The sequence below is a fragment of the Adiantum capillus-veneris genome, chromosome 2 (assembly GCF_014529385.1).
Source record: "Adiantum capillus-veneris isolate H3 chromosome 2, ASM1452938v2, whole genome shotgun sequence".
NCBI classification, from domain to species: Eukaryota; Viridiplantae; Streptophyta; class Polypodiopsida; order Polypodiales; family Pteridaceae; genus Adiantum; species Adiantum capillus-veneris.
The window spans coordinates 150,495,568-150,502,091 of record NC_140932.1 but is presented as its reverse complement, the minus strand read 5'-3'; positions in this window follow the sequence as shown (position 1 = coordinate 150,502,091).

Here is a 6,524-nt window from a genome sequence, read left to right as displayed (position 1 = left end):
ACTTTCCAAATAAAGACCTTCATCCTAAGCGGCTATCTTGGGCACCAGATGTTCTCAACTATTGACACCCATCTTGCCTCTGGCCATTGCTTGCCTCATTGTTTATTCAGGGGGTAGAACCAATCTAGTGAAGCCATGAGGGTGTTGTACACCGCCCTGGTGTGTGATTAAGAAAATGTCCATCTATAGGCCACCGCCAAGATTTCCAATCAAACCTAAATTCGAAAGATGGTAGGCAATACCTGTATAGCTGTTCTAACTCTCTATTTACCAGCAATCTCTCCATCCCATTGAACATGAACTCGGAGGCTATTTTGTCCGATCCTTTCTAGTTGCTGCTACTAAAGTCCCAAAATTGGCCCAGTCGGAGAAGTCCTTTGTTGTTCATCTTTCTGGCCACCTCCCTCCAGGCAGGGTTTAGCAATATGCTTCCCACCTTAGATATCCAAGGGGACCAGTGAGACATTGAGTTGTGGAAGTATCCAATTACCTCTCCCCATTCCAAGGCCCCTGCTGCTTTGTTGCACTTTCGTGTGAATGTCTTACCATTACACTGGTGCACACATTTTGTTGTGTAAGGAAAAATGTAGCATCATATTAAGTAATTTTGGTTCACGACCTTAGTTCACACCGACTTTACATCAAGTTCACATCTAGTTCACACCAGCAAAATGCACTGCGCATACCTTGCGGAGTTCACATGCAAGCTCACAACGAGTTCACATTTAAGATCAATGGTTGTAATCTTCACCAACAGGGGATGCCCATTTTCAAGCATAGATCCCCTCTAGAACTGAGGTGTCATTTACTCACGAACACCCCCCCCCCCCCCCCCCCGCCCCCGGGGTCTAGAGGATTGAATCCACAACATGGAAATGAGAGGGATGTGTCCTAACCACATGGCCCGTGCACACCGTTTATAGAAGGTAGATTAGCATCCTTATGTGAAGAACGAGTGAAAGGGAGCAACAGTTGTCCAATTATATTGATAAACCACAGTACATACCATAACACAAATATTTAATTGAATTGAATGTTTTGGCTACTTGGCTCCAATTAGGATTTTAGTAAATGAGACATAGGCCTAACTTTTGTATATGGCATCAAAACCTCATGAAACTTTTCGCATATGGAATTAAGATATGGAACAAGTTTCAAATACACACTTTACATGAAAAGCTTAAAAATTAAAAAAATTACTTCTCTAAAATTAGCAAATTATTCGTAAAATTGAACTTCACTAGTTAACTTACATGAGTAAAAAATATTGATAGCCTTTATAGGTTTAAAAAGCTTGATATATTTATCACATACTTATTGAGAGATTTTTCAAGAATTTTGGCAAGCTTAACAATGATTCGATTTATGTTCAAAAGAGAAAGCGAAACAGTGTATGTCTTTGCAAACTAGTTGTCAAAAAATGGCCATGGAAAGACACCTTTAGACCTTCATTTAGCTTTGTACTATTTTTTATCAGCTCATACTGATTGTTGGATAATTCTCTAAAATATTTTCTATTTAGATAACTTACGTAGTGCTAGATAATCTTTTACAAAAGTCTCTAAAAGCTACAAAAGTGGCTATATTTTTGTAGGACTAACGTTAACAATCAAAATGTGAACCAATGTCTTTGATAACATCTTCTTCTTATGGTTTAGCACTCAAGCATGACATGTCTTTAATATATATGTTTGAAAAGATTCAACCAATGTATTAGATAAGCCTTATCTATATGGTTTGATCAATGTCTTTGATTGTGTGACATGCATGAAATGTATATGATTAACCAATATCTTTAATATATGCCTTATCGTTATAAATTGACTAATATTTTGATTGTGTAACATGTGTGAATTCTGTTTGATTGGAAAGTGGATGCACTATGCTAATTATTCGAATTATTTTTCTTAATTGCCCCATGTAGAGATGACATCTGAACAGAAAAAATAATCATGCGAGCAATTCACACAAAGTGCATACTAGCAATCTCAATGTGTGAAGATGCCAAAATCTAGTAAATTAATGAAAGCGACATTTTTATTAAGGATTACATTAGCATTGTGTCAGGGAGTATAGAGTGCAGGCTATGTGAAGAAGCCCACTATAAGTTATTGGTACCATCAGCTATAAAAAAAATTCAATTCACATCACGAAATCAGAATAGTGCTTGGTAGCATGAAGATATGTGAAAGAAGACATTCCTCCCATATGCGATATGATTAAGGTGAAGTTGTGGGACAAGCAGTGGGAGGAACAAAAGGTAAAGATGAAGAGAGTGAATATACAAGACCAATCTGCTTTGCCCAAGTGAGTAAAGTGGTGCAAGATGCACATGGAGCCATCAGTGGCAGGTCAAATGCAAGTGGCACGAGAACGATCATGCGCACAACATTGAATGCTATGTGTGCACATTTGATTGGCATCCCCCACGAAGCCTTGATGGAAGGTGCCATAATTGGATCGCATTCACTTGGATGGAGTGGTTTCTACACATTGGCATATAGCCACTATTACCATTTCATTTTCTTAATTAGACTAACGCAAAATAGTATCTGGTGCAGAATTTTTTCTAAAGAAATTCCACAAGGTGTAGATTATATGTTCAAGATGGCCAATGAATACAAATTCAAGCAAGCTCAATAAAAAAACCCTAGTGCAATAAGAAACCTATTGCTATTGAAGAAGCATATTATGAACATTCTTAAGCATCTTCACAATCTTAAGCAATTAATACAATCTTAAGCATTGGAATAGAACATATTAATTACCTGATAAAAATCCTTGACCACCTCTGCATTTGACATCAAGTCTAAATTCCAATAGTGGGGATTGAGCATGTAAGCCACACTATGAAGTGGACATGAGCACTCTTCCACTTGGCATGAAAAGTAATTGAACAAGACTTTTTGTTATCTAGCAGAAAATGATATTCGCCACTCCATTTCCACTACAGACTCTTTTATTTTCTCAAGATTTTCTAAACTTTGCTAGACTATCCACCAAGTCATCCATACTTTCCCTAGGTTTGGTGCTTTTTGATCAAGGTTGTGAATCGAAACTATAATAGGCATCATTACGTGGTCTGCATCCATTATGCTCCTCCACCAAGTAGGCCTATTTATGGATCCTCACAAACTTGTAACCTTCTCTTTCACTCGTTTAAACTAATCAAGTTGTCATCCGTCAAACGCAGTACAACCAAACGTATCAATTACAGAGCACTTATTATGTAGGAGAGACTCCAATGTGTATTAGTGCATGCAAAATTGAGTGTTAGAAGGCAATCCCAACATAACTGTAATGAAAATGGAAAATGATGTATTTATTGCAGGTGACATGTGAAAAATGCTAAAGAATATGTGAAAGGACATCATTTTCATGCATATTTTATTATTCAAGTGCTCTTTATGAGCTATGAACATTATTGTGTCCGGTTGAGCAATCTGTACTCACTTTGAGCATTCAAAAAATCTATAAATAAATACGTGCAAGAGGAAAATGCTCACTCTTGCACGGGGGGAGATTGTACCCAATGCTTGTGTCTTTCTTCTCTCCTCTCCTCTCTTCTCTCTCGTCGTGCTAATGTAGAACTCTTCTCTAGGAGGTGCATCTACACGTGATTTCTTTCTCTATCTCGCTCTTTGTCTCTCTCTCTCTCCCTCTCTCTCTCTCTCTCTCTCTCTCTCTCTCTCTCTCTCTCTCTATTCGCACATGATTCAATTATATGTTGTGACAGGACTCGCCAAGTATGCATATCTATCGTTTTATGCCGAAATTATTTTGTTTTTGGAATTTTGTAGGGCCACCTCGCCTTTCATTTGTAGCAATAACTGACGTACATATCGCATATATCAAGTACTCTTTATCATTTCAAGATAAACTTTACAACTTGATGCGTGACATTGATTATTTTGGCAAACCATGTGGTTTCTTCACTAGTAAACCAATATTTTAGCACCAAGTATCAACTGTTTGTATTGCAACCATTGGAGTAAACATGTGGAAAGAATCTATTTATTATATTATCAACATTTTTATAATTCTTTGCATTGTCTATGACTACTTAAATGGCATCCTCAGTACCATTTTTAAAATTACAATGGCCAACACACCAGTAATATAAGAACCAATTTTAATAGCATTGGAGCTGTCAATTGCTTTTATGAGCATCTTTCCTCATAGAAACACCAACATAACATTGATTAGTTGTCTTCTTTGATGAGAGATACCCCTCCCCAGGTGTTTATGCACAAAAAGACATAATTTGCATTTTTATACAATTTCAATATACATCAGAGTTGCAAAAGCGTTTTCATAGAAGAAGAGTCCTCAGTACCCGACCTAGCATGGAGTTTAAACTGTGTAAACCGCATTGAGAGAGAGAGAGAGAGAGAGAGAGAGAGAGAGAGAGAGAGAGAAGAGTGGAAGGTGAAATAGAGTGCACAGAGACATAGGAGAATGAAAAAATATAAATGACCCACCTGAATGAAATAGGAAACGATGAATTAATGCAATAAAAAAATTTGAGTATATCATAATATCAAAAATATAGATGACTAGTAGACCATCAGACCCTGTGCAGGGATCAACTGGTGCCACCCATTCACTTCCACTCTACTATGGACAAAGAGAATTTCACTTTGCATGGAGGGAGCTAGAACATCTTCAACCTACCTAAACCAGACATAGGTTGAGGTCGCTTCGCTTCTCTCCCTAAACTCGAGCTCTGAAAGGATCCCAAATACCAGCAGGTGGTAGGGTATCAACACCAACCATACCAATTTAGGTGCCACGCCTCTTCAATGCCCAACATTGGCTGTTTAGGCAAATCCAAGGCAAGATCCCCGACGCATAGCCGTGTAGGTCATTCAACCCCCGATGCACTGTAGATGAGCCTAACAAAAAAGAAGACCTAAGCAACACCCCCGATCTAGCAAATCCGCAGGTCATCAACCCTTTTGTCTAAGACTAAGCGATGTAGGTGATCCTAGTCTTGTAGCGACGCTCCCATGAGAAACATAACACATGAGTCCAATCACAATTGCATCTTCCATATGCACAAACAACCTTTTCCAAGCAGTTAGACTATACAAGGTCTCTACCCTTACACGTCCACCATAAACCATCAAAACCATTTCATGATCCAATCCAAAACCATAAACCATAATCCAATCCCATCACATGGGTGAGCACTCCACCCAACTCAGGGTGATGCACATCCAATCCTGCACTTTAGTACATCACACGGCTGCAAAAAATTTGATAGCATTTTGGCAGCACAACCATATCCCAAAAACAAGATCCAAGAGCCACATCGGCTTCCACAATCAAACCATAACCATGATCCACGAGGGATCTCAACCCTTGACCATAAACCATATTTCCTGATGCACCAACTCTCACACTTGGAGTTTGAGATATCCACTGAAATCAACTTAGCCCACATACATGGCCCTTGAGACACGAATTTTTTATGCATAAAAGAAGTCCGACCAATGACTAATTCCCATTTTGACAAGCTCTAACTATGCATAAGTGATGTGTTGGGGTATAAAGCCCAATGTGGTCGCCCAGGTAAGTGGGCGGGCCGCCAGGTATGTACACATATTCTTTTGTAAAAACCTAATAAGAACTCACTATGCTCTACACATTACAGTAGAGCGAGTTCACCATATTGTCGTGCTCTTCTTCTCGCACTCTCTCTCGCGTCACACTTCCGCTCGTACTCCTTCAACTGGTATTAGAGCTCAGATCGAGGCTCGGGGCAGCATTTGTAGGTAGCTAGAGTCACCTTGCTCAGATTGGAGTGAGATTCGACAAGCGAAGACACGCCCCCAAATCTTGTGGGCGAGCTCGAAGGGCTCGGTGTTCTCAGAATTTCATTCTGAGGTCATCTCGGCCACCGTTCGGCTTCGACAAAGTTCTGTGCAAGCCATTTTCGACTACGTGGTCTCAGCGGGTGCAGATCCGACTTTGCAAATTTGGGGTTTTGGCCTATGACTGCAGGTGCTGAGGATATCGGCACTCCCAGAGTGTTCATTTGTGGCTGTCTACACATCGAAGGACGGCTCACAGTTCTTGGAGGCGTGTCACATACGACACGGGCGCATCTACACACAGACTGTAGGCGACATTCACTAGTTCATCAGGTAGCTTGTGTTTGCTGCTTGATATTCCAGATTTCATCCTGACATTGCAGGTACTTCCACATGGGATGTATTGTCAGAGATGATGTATGTCTGTTGAGGGTTTGTTGGCTGTGAGTCACGCAGCAAACAACCGCCGCAGCGGTTACAGCATATAGTGGGAAATTTGTGGATGTATGACTTTGTGGGAAGTCTATGTACTGTCAGATTTACTGCAGCCTTTGTTGAGGGTCGAGTGAGGTTTTATTGAGCTCGGGGATTCTCGAATGTTGAGATCCTTTCGGTGATACAGGTCTTGGAGCAATCCCTCGAGCACCCTTAGATAGGCAACTAGGATGTATTGACTGTGAGTTAGACAGTTGGGATTGCATCTTTGCT